This window comes from Diprion similis, chromosome 10 (genome assembly GCF_021155765.1).
Source record: "Diprion similis isolate iyDipSimi1 chromosome 10, iyDipSimi1.1, whole genome shotgun sequence".
In the NCBI taxonomy this organism is placed as follows: Eukaryota; Metazoa; Arthropoda; class Insecta; order Hymenoptera; family Diprionidae; genus Diprion; species Diprion similis.
Genome location: NC_060114.1, coordinates 7,640,413 through 7,656,771, shown reverse-complemented (window position 1 = coordinate 7,656,771; position 16,359 = coordinate 7,640,413).

Genomic DNA, 16,359 nt, shown 5'->3' with positions numbered 1-16,359 from the left:
ACAGCCAAAAAACTGGAAATTTTTATCGTTATTTCTCTGCTGTTGATCCGACGCTCTTTTTCATGTGTTTTTTGAGTTCCAAGGAGTCCAATTAATCTAAAGATGGTCATACAAATCGATCCCACGACCAAAAAATTTCGGCTCCGAAAATGAGCAAAAAAGTAAGGCTAACCCCTTTGGATTTTTGGCGAAAATTTCGACGATTCGGAAAATGTCTCGAATGAATTTTTCTACGCACTATTCCGACGTAATTTTGCGAGAGGAATCGATTAAGCGCAGTCCCAATACGCTACGAGCAACGCATCAAAAGTTACAGCCGAAAAACTGAGAATTTTTATCGTTATTTCTCTGCTGTTGATCCGACGCTCTTTTTCATGTGTTTTTTGAGTTCCTAGGGGTCCAATTAATCTAAAGATGGTCATACAAATCGATCGCACGACCAAAAAATTTCGGCTCCGAAAATGAGCAAAAAAGTAAGGCCTTTGGACTTTTGGCGAAAATTTCGACGATTCGGAAAATGTCTCGAATGAATTTTTCTAGGCACGATTCCGACGTAATTTTGCGAGAGAAATCGATTAAGCGCAGTCCCAATACGCTACGAGCAACGCATCAAAAGTTACAGCCGAAAAACTGAAAATTTTCATCGTTATTTCTCTGCTGTTGATCCGACGCTCTTTTTCATGTGTTTTTTGAGTTCCTAGGGGTCCAATTAATCTAAAGATGGTCATACAAATCGATTCCAAGACGAAAACTTTTCGGGTCCGGAAATGGGCAAAAAAGTAAGGCTAACCCCTTTGGATTTTTGGCGAAAATTTCGACGATTCCGAAAATGTCTCAAATGAATTTCTCTAGGCACTTTTCCGACGTAATTTCGCGAGAGGAATCGATTAAGCGCAGTCCCAATACGCTACGAGTAACGCTTTAAAAGTTACAGCCAAAAAACTGGAAATTTTTATCGTTATTTCTCTGCTGTTGATCCGACGCTCTTTTTCATGTGTTTTTTGAGTTCCAAGGAGTCCAATTAATCTAAAGATGGTCATACAAATCGATCCCACGACCAAAAAATTTCGGCTCCGAAAATGAGCAGAAAAGTAAGGCTAACCCCTTTGGATTTTTGGCGAAAATTTCGACGATTCGGAAAATGTCTCGGATGAATTTTTCTAGGCACTATTCCGACGTAATTTTGCGAGAGGAATCGATTAAGCGCAGTCCCAATACGCTACGAGCAACGCATCAAAAGTTACAGCCGAAAAACTGAGAATTTTCATCGTCATTTTTCTGCTGTTGATTCGACGCTTTTTTTCATGTGTTTTCTGAGTTCCTAAGGGTCCAATTAATCTAAAGATGGTCATACAAATCGATCCCACGACCAAAAAATTTCGGCTCCGAAAATGAGCAAAAAAGTAAGGCTAACCCCTTTGGATTTTTGGCGAAAATTTCGACGATTCGGAAAATGTCTCGAATAAATTTTTCTAATAACTATTCCGACGTAATTTTGCGAGAGGAATCGATTAGGCGCAGTCCCAATACGCTACGAGCAACGCTTCAAAAGTTACAGCCGAAAAACTGAAAATTTTCATCGTTATTTCTCTGCTGTTGATCCGACGCTCTTTTTCATGTGTTTTTTGAGTTCCTAGGGGTCCAATTAATCTAAAGATGGTCATACAAATCGATCCCACGACCAAAAAATTTCGGCTCCGAAAATGAGCAAAAAAGTAAGGCTAACCCCTTTGGATTTTTCGCGAAAATTTCGACTATTCGGAAAATGTCTCGAATGAATTTTTCTAGGCACTATTCCGACGTAAGTTTGCGAGAGAAATCGATTAAGCGCAGTCCCAATACGCTACGAGCAACGCATCAAAAGTTACAGCCGAAAAACTGAAAATTTTCATCGTTATTTCTCTGCTGTTGATCCGACGCTCTTTTTCATGTGTTTTTTGAGTTCCTAGGGGTCTGATTAATCTAAAGATGGTCATACAAATCGATCGCACGACCAAAAAATTTCGGCTCCGAAAATGAGCAAAAAAGTAAGGCTAACCCCTTTGGATTTTTCGCGAAAATTTCGACGATTCGGAAAATGTCTCGAATGAATTTTTCTAGGCACTATTCCGACGTAATTTTGCGAGAGGAATCGATTAAGCGCAGTCCCAATACGCTACGAGCAACGCTTCAAAAGTTACAGCCGAAAAACTGAAAATTTTCATCGTTATTTCTCTGCTGTTGATCCGACGCTCTTTTTCATGTGTTTTTTGAGTTCCTAGGGGTCCAATTAATCTAAAGATGGTCATACAAATCGATCCCACGACCAAAAAATTTCGGCTCCGAAAATGAGCAAAAAAGTAAGGCTAACCCCTTTGGATTTTTCGCGAAAATTTCGACTATTCGGAAAATGTCTCGAATGAATTTTTCTAGGCACTATTCCGACGTAAGTTTGCGAGAGAAATCGATTAAGCGCAGTCCCAATACGCTACGAGCAACGCATCAAAAGTTACAGCCGAAAAACTGAAAATTTTCATCGTTATTTCTCTGCTGTTGATCCGACGCTCTTTTTCATGTGTTTTTTGAGTTCCTAGGGGTCCAATTTATCTAAAGATGGTCATACAAATCGATTCCAAGACGAAAACTTTTCGGGTCCGAAAATGAGCAAAAAAGTAAGGCTAACCCCTTTGGATTTTTGGCGAAAATTTCGACCATTCGGAAAATGTCTCGAATGAATTTTTCTAGGCACTATTCCGACGTAATTTTGCGAGAGGAATCGATTGAGCGCAGTCCCAATACGCTACGAGCAACGCTTTAAAAGTTACAGCGAAAAAACTGGAAATTTTCATCGTTATTTCTCTGCTGTTGATTCGACGCTTTTTTTCATGTGTTTTCTGAGTTCCTAAGGGTCCAATTAATCTCAAGATGGTCATACAAATCGATCCCACGACCAAAAAATTTCGGCTCCGAAAATGAGCAAAAAAGTAAGGCTAACCCCTTTGGATTTTTGGCGAAAATTTCGACGATTCGGAAAATGTCTCGAATGAATTTTTCTAGGCACTATTCCGACGTAATTTTGCGAGAGGAATCGATTAAGCGCAGTCCCAATACGCTACGAGCAACGCTTCAAAAGTTACAGCCGAAAAACTGAAAATTTTCATCGTTATTTCTCTGCTGTTGATCCGACGCTATTTTTCATGTGTTTTTTGAGTTCCTAGGGGTCTGATTAATCTAAAGATGGTCATACAAATCGATCGCACGACCAAAAAATTTCGGCTCCGAAAATGAGCAAAAAAGTAAGGCTAACCCCTTTGGATTTTTCGCGAGAATTTCGACGATTCGGAAAATGTCTCGAATGAATTTTTCTAGGCACTATTCCGACGTAATTTTGCGAGAGGAATCGATTAAGCGCAGTCCCAATACGCTACGAGCAACGCTTCAAAAGTTACAGCCGAAAAACTGAAAATTTTCATCGTTATTTCTCTGCTGTTGATCCGACGCTCTTTTTCATGTGTTTTTTGAGTTCCTAGGGGTCCAATTAATCTAAAGATGGTCATACAAATCGATCCCACGACCAAAAAATTTCGGCTCCGAAAATGAGCAAAAAAGTAAGGCTAACCCCTTTGGATTTTTCGCGAAAATTTCGACTATTCGGAAAATGTCTCGAATGAATTTTTCTAGGCACTATTCCGACGTAAGTTTGCGAGAGAAATCGATTAAGCGCAGTCCCAATACGCTACGAGCAACGCATCAAAAGTTACAGCCGAAAAACTGAAAATTTTCATCGTTATTTCTCTGCTGTTGATCCGACGCTCTTTTTCATGTGTTTTTTGAGTTCCTAGGGGTCCAATTAATCTAAAGATGGTCATACAAATCGATTCCAAGACGAAAACTTTTCGGGTCCGAAAATGAGCAAAAAAGTAAGGCTAACCCCTTTGGATTTTTGGCGAAAATTTCGACCATTCGGAAAATGTCTCGAATGAATTTTTCTAGGCACTATTCCGACGTAATTTTGCGAGAGGAATCGATTGAGCTCAGTCCCAATACGCTACGAGCAACGCTTTAAAAGTTACAGCGAAAAAACTGGAAATTTTCATCGTTATTTCTCTGCTGTTGATTCGACGCTTTTTTTCATGTGTTTTCTGAGTTCCTAAGGGTCCAATTAATCTCAAGATGGTCATACAAATCGATCCCACGACCAAAAAATTTCGGCTCCGAAAATGAGCAAAAAAGTAAGGCTAACCCCTTTGGATTTTTGGCGAAAATTTCGACGATTCGGAAAATGTCTCGAATGAATTTTTCTAGGCACTATTCCGACGTAATTTTGCGAGAGGAATCGATTAAGCGCAGTCCCAATACGCTACGAGCAACGCTTCAAAAGTTACAGCCGAAAAACTGAAAATTTTCATCGTTATTTCTCTGCTGTTGATCCGACGCTATTTTTCATGTGTTTTTTGAGTTCCTAGGGGTCTAATTAATCTAAAGATGGTCATACAAATCGATCGCACGACCAAAAAATTTCGGCTCCGAAAATGAGCAAAAAAGTAAGGCTAACCCCTTTGGATTTTTCGCGAAAATTTCGACGATTCGGAAAATGTCTCGAATGGATTTTTCTAGGCACTATTCCGACGTAATTTTGCGAGAGAAATCGATTAAGCGCAGTCCCAATACGCTACGAGCAACGCTTCAAAAGTTACAGCCGAAAAACTGAAAATTTTCATCGTTATTTCTCTGCTGTTGATCCGACGCTCTTTTTCATGTGTTTTTTGAGTTCCTAGGGGTCCAATTATTCTACAGATGGTCATACAAATCGATCCCACGACCAAAAAATTTCGGCTCTGAAAATGAGCAAAAAAGTAAGGCTAACCCCTTTGGATTTTTCGCGAAAATTTCAACGATTCGGAAGATGTCTCGAATGAATTTTTCTAGGCACTATTCCGACGTAATTTTGCGAGAGGAATCGATTAAGCGCAGTCCCAATACGCTACGAGCAACGCTTCAAAAGTTACAGCCGAAAAACTGAAAATTTTCATCGTTATTTCTCTGCTGTTGATCCGACGCTCTTTTTCATGTGTTTCTTGAGTTCCTAGGGGTCCAATTAATCTAAAGATGGTCATACAAATCGATCGCACGACCAAAAAATTTCGGCTCCGAAAATGAGCAAAAAAGTAAGGCTAACCCCTTTGGATTTTTGGCGAAAATTTCGACGATTCGGAAAATGTCTCGAATGAATTTTTCTATGCACTATTCCGACGTAATTTTGCGAGAGGAATCGATTAAGCGCAGTCCCAATACGCTACGAGCAACGCTTCAAAAGTTACAGCCGAAAAACTGAAAATTTTCATCGTTATTTCTCTGCTGTTGATCCGACGCTCTTTTTCATGTGTTTTTTGAGTTCCTAGGGGTTCAATTAATCTAAAGATGGTCATACAAATCGATCGCGCGACCAAAAAATTTCGGCTCCGAAAATGAGCAAGAAAGTAAGGCTAACCCCTTTGGATTTTTGGCGAAAATTTCGACGATTCGGAAAATGTCTCGAATTAATTTTTCTAAGCACTATTCCGACGTAATTTCGCGAGAGGAATCGATTAAGCGCAGTCCCAATACGCTACGAGCAACGCTTCAAAAGTTACAGCCGAAAAACTGAAAATTTTCATCGTTATTTCTCTGCTGTTGATGCGACGCTCTTTTTCATGTGTTTTTTGAGTTCCTAGAGGTCCAATTAATCTAAAGATGGTCATACAAATCGATCGCACGACCAAAAAATTTCGGGTCCGAAAATGAGCAAAAAAGTAAGGCTAACCCCTTTGGATTTTTGGCGAAAATTTCGACGATTCGGAAAATGTCTCGAATGAATTTTTCTAGGCACTATTCCGACGTAATTTTGCGAGGGGAATCGATTAAGCGCAGTCCCAATACGCTACGAGCAACGCATCAAAAGTTACAGCCGGAAAACTGAGAATTTTCATCGTCATTTTTCTGCTGTTGATTCGACGCTTTTTTTCATGTGTTTTCTGAGTTCCTAAGGGTCCAATTAATCTGAAGATAGTCATACAAATCGATCCCACGACCAGAAAATTTCGGCTCCGAAAATGAGCAAAAAAGTAAGGCTAACCCCTCCGGATTTTTCGCGAAAATTTCGACGATTCGGAAAATGTCTCGAATGGATTTTTCTGGGCACTATTCCGACGTAATTTTGCGAGAGGAATCGATTAAGCGCAGTCCCAATACGCTACGAGCAACGCTTCAAAAGATACAGCCGAAAAACTGAAAATTTTCATCGTTATTTCTCTGCTGTTGATCCGACGCTCTTTTTCATGTGTTTTTTGAGTTCCCAGGGGTCCAATTAATCTAAAGATGGTCATACAAATCGATCGCACGACCAAAAAATTTCGGCTCCGAAAATGAGCAAAAAAGTAAGGCTAACCCCTTTGGATTTTTGGCGAAAATTTCGACGATTCGGAAAATGTCTCGAATGAATTTTTCTAGGCACTATTCCGACGTAATTTTGCGAGAGGAATCGATTAAGCGCAGTCCCAATACGCTACGAGCAACGCTTCAAAAGTTACAGCCGAAAAACTGAAAATTTTCATCGTTATTTCTCTGCTGTTGATCCGACGCTCTTTTTCATGTGTTTTTTGAGTTCCTAGGGGTCCAATTAATCTAAAGATGGTCATACAAATCGATTCCACGACCAAAAAATTTCGGCTCCGAAAATGAGCAAAAAAGTAAGGCTAACCCCTTTGGTTTTTTCGCGAAAATTTCGACGATTCGGAAAATGTCTCGAATGAATTTTTCTAGGCACTATTCCGACGTAATTTTGCGAGAGGAATCGATTAAGCGCAGTCCCAATACGCTACGAGCAACGCTTCAAAAGTTACAGCCGAAAAACTGAAAATTTTCATCGTTATTTCTCTGCTGTTGATCCGACGCTCATATTCATGTGTTTTTTGAGTTCCTAGGGGTCCAATTAATCTAAAGATGGTCATACAAATCGATCGCGCGACCAAAAAATTTCGGCTCCGAAAATGAGCAAAAAAGTAAGGCTAACCCCTTTGGATTTTTGGCGAAAATTTCGACGATTCGGAAAATGTCTCGAATGAATTTTTCTAGGCACTATTCCGACGTAATTTTGCGAGAGGAATCGATTAAGCGCAGTCCCAATACGCTACGAGCAACGCATCAAAAGTTACAGCCGAAAAACTGAGAATTTTCATCGTCATTTTTCTGCTGTTGATTCGACGCTTTTTTTCATGTGTTTTCTGAGTTCCTAAGGGTCCAATTAATCTGAAGATGGTTATACAAATCGATCCCACGACCAAAAAATTTCGGCTCCGAAAATGAGCAAAAAAGTAAGGCTAACCCCTTCGGATTTTTCGCGAAAATTTCGACGATTCGGAAAATGTCTCGAATGGATTTTTCTAGGCACTATTCCGACGTAATTTTGCGAGAGGAATCGATTAAGCGCAGTCCCAATACGCTACGAGCAACGCTTCAAAAGTTACAGCCGAAAAACTGAAAATTTTCATCGTTATTTCTCTGCTGTTGATACGACGCTCTTTTTCATGTGTTTTTTGAGTTCCTAAAGGTCCAATTAATCTAAAGATGGTCATACAAATCGATCCCACGACCAAAAAATTTTGGCTCCGAAAATGAGCAAAAAAGTAAGGCTAACCCCTTTGGATTTTTCGCAAAAATTTCGACGATTCGGAAAATGTCTCGAATGAATTTTTCTAGGCACTATTCCGACGTAATTTTGCGAGAGGAATCGATTAGGCGCAGTCCCAATACGCTACGAGCAACGCTTCAAAAGTTACAGCCGAAAAACTGAAAATTTTCATCGTTATTTCTCTGCTGTTGATCCGACGCTCTTTTTCATGTGTTTCTTGAGTTCCTAGGGGTCCAATTAATCTAAAGATGGTCATACAAATCGATCGCACGACCAAAAAATTTCGGCTCCGAAAATGAGCAAAAAAGTAAGGCTAGCCCCTTTGGATTTTTGGCGAAAATTTCGACGATTCGGAAAATGTCTCGAATGAATTTTTCTAGGCACTATTCCGACGTAATTTTGCGAGAGGAATCGATTAAGCGCAGTCCCAATACGCTACGAGCAACGCTTCAAAAGTTACAGCCGAAAAACTGAAAATTTTCATCGTTATTTCTCTGCTGTTGATCCGACGCTCTTTTTCATGTGTTTTTTGAGTTCCTAGGGGTCAAATTAATCTAAAGATGGTCATACAAATCGATCGCACGACCAAAAAATTTCGGCTCCGAAAATGAGCAAAAAAGTAAGGCTAACCCCTTTGGATTTTTGGCGAAAATTTCGACCATTCGGAAAATGTCTCGAATGAATTTTTCTAGGCACTATTCCGACGTAATTTTGCGAGAGGAATCGATTAAGCGCAGTCCCAATACGCTACGAGCAACGCTTTAAAAGTTACAGCCGAAAAACTGAAAATTTTCATCGTTATTTCTCTGCTGTTGATCCGACGCTCTTTTTCATGTGTTTTTTGAGTTCCTAGGGGTCCAATTAATCTAAAGATGGTCATACAAATCGATCGCACGACCAAAAAATTTCGGCTCCGAAAATGAGCAAAAAAGTAAGGCTAACCCCTTTGGATTTTTGGCGAAAATTTCGACGATTCGGAAAATGTCTCGAATGAATTTTTCTGGGCACTATTCCGACGTAATTTTGCGAGAGGAATCGATTAAGCGCAGTCCCAATACGCTACGAGCAACGCTTCAAAAGTTACAGCCGAAAAACTGAAAATTTTCATCGTTATTTCTCTGCTGTTGATCCGACGCTCTTTTTCATGTGTTTTTTGAGTTCCTAGGGGTCCAATTAATCGAAAGATGGTCATACAAATCGATTCCACGACCAAAAAATTTCGGCTCCGAAAATGAGCAAAAAAGTAAGGCTAACCCCTTTGGTTTTTTCGCGAAAATTTCGACGATTCGGAAAATGTCTCGAATGAATTTTTCTAAGCACTATTCCGACGTAATTTTGCGAGAGGAATCGATTAAGCGCAGTCCCAATACGCTACGAGCAACGCTTCAAAAGTTACAGCCGAAAAACTGAAAATTTTCATCGTTATTTCTCTGCTGTTGATCCGACGCTCTTTTTCATGTGTTTTTTGAGTTCCTAGGGGTTCAATTAATCTAGAGATGGTCATACAAATCGATCGCGCGACCAAAAAATTTCGGCTCCGAAAATGAGCAAAAAAGTAAGGCTAACCCCTTTGGATTTTTGGCGAAAATTTCGACGATTCGGAAAATGTCTCGAATGAATTTTTCTAGGCACTATTTCGACGTAATTTTGCGAGAGGAATCGATTTAGCGCAGTCCCAATACGCTACGAGCAACGCATCAAAAGTTACAGCCGGAAAACTGAGAATTTTCATCGTCATTTTTCTGCTGTTGATTCGACGCTTTTTTTCATGTGTTTTCTGAGTTCCTAAGGGTCCAAATAATCTGAAGATGGTCATACAAATCGATCCCACGACCAGAAAATTTCGGCTCCGAAAATGAGCTAAAAAGTAAGGCTAACCCCTTCGGATTTTTCGCGAAAATTTCGACGATTCGGAAAATGTCTCGAATGGATTTTTCTAGGCACTATTCCGACGTAATTTTGCGAGAGGAATCGATTAAGCGCAGTCCCAATACGCTACGAGCAACGCTTCAAAAGATACAGCCGAAAAACTGAAAATTTTCATCGTTATTTCTCTGCTGTTGATCCGACGCTCTTTTTCATGTGTTTTTTGAGTTCCTAGGGGTCCAATTAATCTAAAGATGGTCACACAAATCGATCGCACGACCAAAAAATTTCGGCTCCGAAAATGAGCAAAAAATGAAGGCTAACCCCTTTGGATTTTTAGCGAAAATTTCGACGATTCGGAATATGTCTCGAATGAATTTTTCTAGGCACTATTCCGACGTAATTTTGCGAGAGGAATCGATTAAGCGCAGTCCCAATACGCTACGAGCAACGCTTCAAAAGTTACAGCCGAAAAACTGAAAATTTTCATCGTTATTTCTCTGCTGTTGATCCGACGCTCTTTTTCATGTGTTTTTTGAGTTCCTAGGGGTCCAATTAATCAAAAGATGGTCATACAAATCGATTCCACGACCAAAAAATTTCGGCTCCGAAAATGAGCAAAAAAGTAAGGCTAACCCCTTTGGTTTTTTCGCGAAAATTTCGACGATTCGGAAAATGTCTCGAATGAATTTTTCTAAGCACTATTCCGACGTAATTTTGCGAGAGGAATCGATTAAGCGCAGTCCCAATACGCTACGAGCAACGCTTCAAAAGTTACAGCCGAAAAACTGAAAATTTTCATCGTTATTTCTCTGCTGTTGATCCGACGCTCTTTTTCATGTGTTTTTTGAGTTCCTAGGGGTCCAATTAATCTAAAGATGGTCATACAAATCGATCGCACGACCAAAAAATTTCGGCTCCGAAAATGAGCAAAAAAGTAAGGCTAACCCCTTTGGATTTTTGGCGAAAATTTCGACGATTCGGAAAATGTCTCGAATGAATTTTTCTAGGCACTATTCCGACGTAATTTTGCGAGAGGAATCGATTAAGCGCAGTCCCAATACGCTACGAGCAACGCTTCAAAAGTTACAGCCGAAAAACTGAAAATTTTCATCGTTATTTCTCTGCTGTTGATCCGACGCTCTTTTTCATGTGTTTTTTGAGTTCCTAGGGGTCCAATTAATCTAAAGATGGTCATACAAATCGATTCCACGACCAAAAAATTTCGGCTCCGAAAATGAGCAAAAAAGTAAGGCTAACCCCTTTGGTTTTTTCGCGAAAATTTCGACGATTCGGAAAATGTCTCGAATGAATTTTTCTAGGCACTATTCCGACGTAATTTTGCGAGAGGAATCGATTAAGCGCAGTCCCAATACGCTACGAGCAACGCTTCAAAAGTTACAGCCGAAAAACTGAAAATTTTCATCGTTATTTCTCTGCTGTTGATCCGACGCTCATTTTCATGTGTTTTTTGAGTTCCTAGGGGTCCAATTAATCTAAAGATGGTCATACAAATCGATCGCGCGACCAAAAAATTTCGGCTCCGAAAATGAGCAAAAAAGTAAGGCTAACCCCTTTGGATTTTTGGCGAAAATTTCGACGATTCGGAAAATGTCTCGAATGAATTTTTCTAGGCACTATTCCGACGTAATTTTGCGAGAGGAATCGATTAAGCGCAGTCCCAATACGCTACGAGCAACGCATCAAAAGTTACAGCCGAAAAACTGAGAATTTTCATCGTCATTTTTCTGCTGTTGATTCGACGCTTTTTTTCATGTGTTTTCTGAGTTCCTAAGGGTCCAATTAATCTGAAGATGGTTATACAAATCGATCCCACGACCAAAAAATTTCGGCTCCGAAAATGAGCAAAAAAGTAAGGCTAACCCCTTCGGATTTTTCGCGAAAATTTCGACGATTCGGAAAATGTCTCGAATGGATTTTTCTAGGCACTATTCCGACGTAATTTTGCGAGAGGAATCGATTAAGCGCAGTCCCAATACGCTACGAGCAACGCTTCAAAAGTTACAGCCGAAAAACTGAAAATTTTCATCGTTATTTCTCTGCTGTTGATACGACGCTCTTTTTCATGTGTTTTTTGAGTTCCTAAAGGTCCAATTAATCTAAAGATGGTCATACAAATCGATCCCACGACCAAAAAATTTTGGCTCCGAAAATGAGCAAAAAAGTAAGGCTAACCCCTTTGGATTTTTCGCAAAAATTTCGACGATTCGGAAAATGTCTCGAATGAATTTTTCTAGGCACTATTCCGACGTAATTTTGCGAGAGGAATCGATTAGGCGCAGTCCCAATACGCTACGAGCAACGCTTCAAAAGTTACAGCCGAAAAACTGAAAATTTTCATCGTTATTTCTCTGCTGTTGATCCGACGCTCTTTTTCATGTGTTTCTTGAGTTCCTAGGGGTCCAATTAATCTAAAGATGGTCATACAAATCGATCGCACGACCAAAAAATTTCGGCTCCGAAAATGAGCAAAAAAGTAAGGCTAACCCCTTTGGATTTTTGGCGAAAATTTCGACGATTCGGAAAATGTCTCGAATGAATTTTTCTAGGCACTATTCCGACGTAATTTTGCGAGAGGAATCGATTAAGCGCAGTCCCAATACGCTACGAGCAACGCTTCGAAAGTTACAGCCGAAAAACTGAAAATTTTCATCGTTATTTCTCTGCTGTTGATCCGACGCTCTTTTTCATGTGTTTTTTGAGTTCCTAGGGGTCAAATTAATCTAAAGATGGTCATACAAATCGATCGCACGACCAAAAAATTTCGGCTCCGAAAATGAGCAAAAAAGTAAGGCTAACCCCTTTGGATTTTTGGTGAAAATTTCGACCATTCGGAAAATGTCTCGAATGAATTTTTCTAGGCACTATTCCGACGTAATTTTGCGAGAGGAATCGATTAAGCGCAGTCCCAATACGCTACGAGCAACGCTTCAAAAGTTACAGCCGAAAAACTGAAAATTTTCATCGTTATTTCTCTGCTGTTGATCCGACGCTCTTTTTCATGTGTTTTTTGAGTTCCTAGGGGTCCAATTAATCTAAAGATGGTCATACAAATCGATCGCACGACCAAAAAATTTCGGCTCCGAAAATGAGCAAAAAAGTAAGGCTAACCCCTTTGGATTTTTGGCGAAAATTTCGACGATTCGGAAAATGTCTCGAATGAATTTTTCTGGGCACTATTCCGACGTAATTTTGCGAGAGGAATCGATTAAGCGCAGTCCCAATACGCTACGAGCAACGCTTCAAAAGTTACAGCCGAAAAACTGAAAATTTTCATCGTTATTTCTCTGCTGTTGATCCGACGCTCTTTTTCATGTGTTTTTTGAGTTCCTAGGGGTCCAATTAATCGAAAGATGGTCATACAAATCGATTCCACGACCAAAAAATTTCGGCTCCGAAAATGAGCAAAAAAGTAAGGCTAACCCCTTTGGATTTTTGGCGAAAATTTCGACGATTCGGAAAATGTCTCGAATGAATTTTTCTAGGCACTATTCCGACGTAATTTTGCGAGAGGAATCGATTAAGCGCAGTCCCAATACGCTACGAGCAACGCTTCAAAAGTTACAGCCGAAAAACTGAAAATTTTCATCGTTATTTCTCTGCTGTTGATCCGACGCTCTTTTTCATGTGTTTTTTGAGTTCCTAGGGGTCCAATTAATCTAAAGATGGTCATACAAATCGATTCGACGACCAAAAAATTTCGGCTCCGAAAATGAGCAAAAAAGTAAGGCTAACCCCTTTGGTTTTTTCGCGAAAATTTCGACGATTCGGAAAATGTCTCGAATGAATTTTTCTAGGCACTATTCCGAAGTAATTTTGCGAGAGGAATCGATTAAGCGCAGTCCCAATACGCTACGAGCAACGCTTCAAAAGTTACAGCCGAAAAACTGAAAATTTTCATCGTTATTTCTCTGCTGTTGATCCGACGCTCATTTTCATGTGTTTTTTGAGTTCCTAGGGGTCCAATTAATCTAAAGATGGTCATACAAATCGATCGCGCGACCAAAAAATTTCGGCTCCGAAAATGAGCAAAAAAGTAAGGCTAACCCCTTTGGATTTTTGGCGAAAATTTCGACGATTCGGAAAATGTCTCGAATGAATTTTTCTAGGCACTATTCCGACGTAATTTTGCGAGAGGAATCGATTAAGCGCAGTCCCAATACGCTACGAGCAACGCATCAAAAGTTACAGCCGAAAAACTGAGAATTTTCATCGTCATTTTTCTGCTGTTGATTCGACGCTTTTTTTCATGTGTTTTCTGAGTTCCTAAGGGTCCAATTAATCTGAAGATGGTTATACAAATCGATCCCACGACCAAAAAATTTCGGCTCCGAAAATGAGCAAAAAAGTAAGGCTAACCCCTTCGGATTTTTCGCGAAAATTTCGACGATTCGGAAAATGTCTCGAATGGATTTTTCTAGGCACTATTCCGACGTAATTTTGCGAGAGGAATCGATTAAGCGCAGTCCCAATACGCTACGAGCAACGCTTCAAAAGTTACAGCCGAAAAACTGAAAATTTTCATCGTTATTTCTCTGCTGTTGATACGACGCTCTTTTTCATGTGTTTTTTGAGTTCCTAAAGGTCCAATTAATCTAAAGATGGTCATACAAATCGATCCCACGACCAAAAAATTTTGGCTCCGAAAATGAGCAAAAAAGTAAGGCTAACCCCTTTGGATTTTTCGCAAAAATTTCGACGATTCGGAAAATGTCTCGAATGAATTTTTCTAGGCACTATTCCGACGTAATTTTGCGAGAGGAATCGATTAGGCGCAGTCCCAATACGCTACGAGCAACGCTTCAAAAGTTACAGCCGAAAAACTGAAAATTTTCATCGTTATTTCTCTGCTGTTGATCCGACGCTCTTTTTCATGTGTTTCTTGAGTTCCTAGGGGTCCAATTAATCTAAAGATGGTCATACAAATCGATCGCACGACCAAAAAATTTCGGCTCCGAAAATGAGCAAAAAAGTAAGGCTAACCCCTTTGGATTTTTGGCGAAAATTTCGACGATTCGGAAAATGTCTCGAATGAATTTTTCTAGGCACTATTCCGACGTAATTTTGCGAGAGGAATCGATTAAGCGCAGTCCCAATACGCTACGAGCAACGCTTCAAAAGTTACAGCCGAAAAACTGAAAATTTTCATCGTTATTTCTCTGCTGTTGATCCGACGCTCTTTTTCATGTGTTTTTTGAGTTCCTAGGGGTCAAATTAATCTAAAGATGGTCATACAAATCGATCGCACGACCAAAAAATTTCGGCTCCGAAAATGAGCAAAAAAGTAAGGCTAACCCCTTTGGATTTTTGGTGAAAATTTCGACCATTTGGAAAATGTCTCGAATGAATTTTTCTAGGCACTATTCCGACGTAATTTTGCGAGAGGAATCGATTAAGCGCGGTCCCAATACGCTACGAGCAACGCTTCAAAAGTTACAGCCGAAAAACTGAAAATTTTCATCGTTATTTCTCTGCTGTTGATCCGACGCTCTTTTTCATGTGTTTTTTGAGTTCCTAGGGGTCCAATTAATCTAAAGATGGTCATACAAATCGATCGCACGACCAAAAAATTTCGGCTCCGAAAATGAGCAAAAAAGTAAGGCTAACCCCTTTGGATTTTTGGCGAAAATTTCGACGATTCGGAAAATGTCTCGAATGAATTTTTCTGGGCACTATTCCGACGTAATTTTGCGAGAGGAATCGATTAAGCGCAGTCCCAATACGCTACGAGCAACGCTTCAAAAGTTACAGCCGAAAAACTGAAAATTTTCATCGTTATTTCTCTGCTGTTGATCCGACGCTCTTTTTCATGTGTTTTTTGAGTTCCTAGGGGTCCAATTAATCGAAAGATGGTCATACAAATCGATTCCACGACCAAAAAATTTCGGCTCCGAAAATGAGCAAAAAAGTAAGGCTAACCCCTTTGGTTTTTTCGCGAAAATTTCGACGATTCGGAAAATGTCTCGAATGAATTTTTCTAAGCACTATTCCGACGTAATTTTGCGAGAGGAATCGATTAAGCGCAGTCCCAATACGCTACGAGCAACGCTTCAAAAGTTACAGCCGAAAAACTGAAAATTTTCATCGTTATTTCTCTGCTGTTGATCCGACGCTCTTTTTCATGTGTTTTTTGAGTTCCTAGGGGTTCAATTAATCTAGAGATGGTCATACAAATCGATCGCGCGACCAAAAAATTTCGGCTCCGAAAATGAGCAAAAAAGTAAGGCTAACCCCTTTGGATTTTTGGCGAAAATTTCGACGATTCGGAAAATGTCTCGAATGAATTTTTCTAGGCACTATTTCGACGTAATTTTGCGAGAGGAATCGATTTAGCGCAGTCCCAATACGCTACGAGCAACGCATCAAAAGTTACAGCCGGAAAACTGAGAATTTTCATCGTCATTTTTCTGCTGTTGATTCGACGCTTTTTTTCATGTGTTTTCTGAGTTCCTAAGGGTCCAATTAATCTGAAGATGGTCATACAAATCGATCCCACGACCAGAAAATTTCGGCTCCGAAAATGAGCTAAAAAGTAAGGCTAACCCCTTCGGATTTTTCGCGAAAATTTCAACGATTCGGAAAATGTCTCGAATGGATTTTTCTAGGCACTATTCCGACGTAATTTTGCGAGAGGAATCGATTAAGCGCAGTCCCAATACGCTACGAGCAACGCTTCAAAAGATACAGCCGAAAAACTGAAAATTTTCATCGTTATTTCTCTGCTGTTGATCCGACGCTCTTTTTCATGTGTTTTTTGAGTTCCTAGGGGTCCAATTAATCTAAAGATGGTCATACAAATCGATCGCACGACCAAAAAATTTCGG